The following is a 240-nucleotide window of genomic DNA, read 5'->3' on the forward strand; positions in this document are numbered from 1 at the left end:
TCGCTTGCGTGCGTAAATTTGCCTTGGATATGTGGGGACTGATACACATAGTCTAGCAAACAGTGTGTGTGTGTGCCTTTAGATATGTATGTATGACTGTACAAATAGGTGAGATATGTTAGGGTATGCATGTTTACATAGCGGTAAATTCTACAGTTTAATTGCAAAAATGTCAAGGGATATATATGCCTGAGTTATAGGTTTCGAATAGTAAGTAGTGACAAAAAATTATGGATGAGG

The sequence above is a fragment of the Penaeus monodon genome, chromosome 30 (assembly GCF_015228065.2).
Source record: "Penaeus monodon isolate SGIC_2016 chromosome 30, NSTDA_Pmon_1, whole genome shotgun sequence".
NCBI classification, from domain to species: domain Eukaryota; kingdom Metazoa; phylum Arthropoda; class Malacostraca; order Decapoda; family Penaeidae; genus Penaeus; species Penaeus monodon.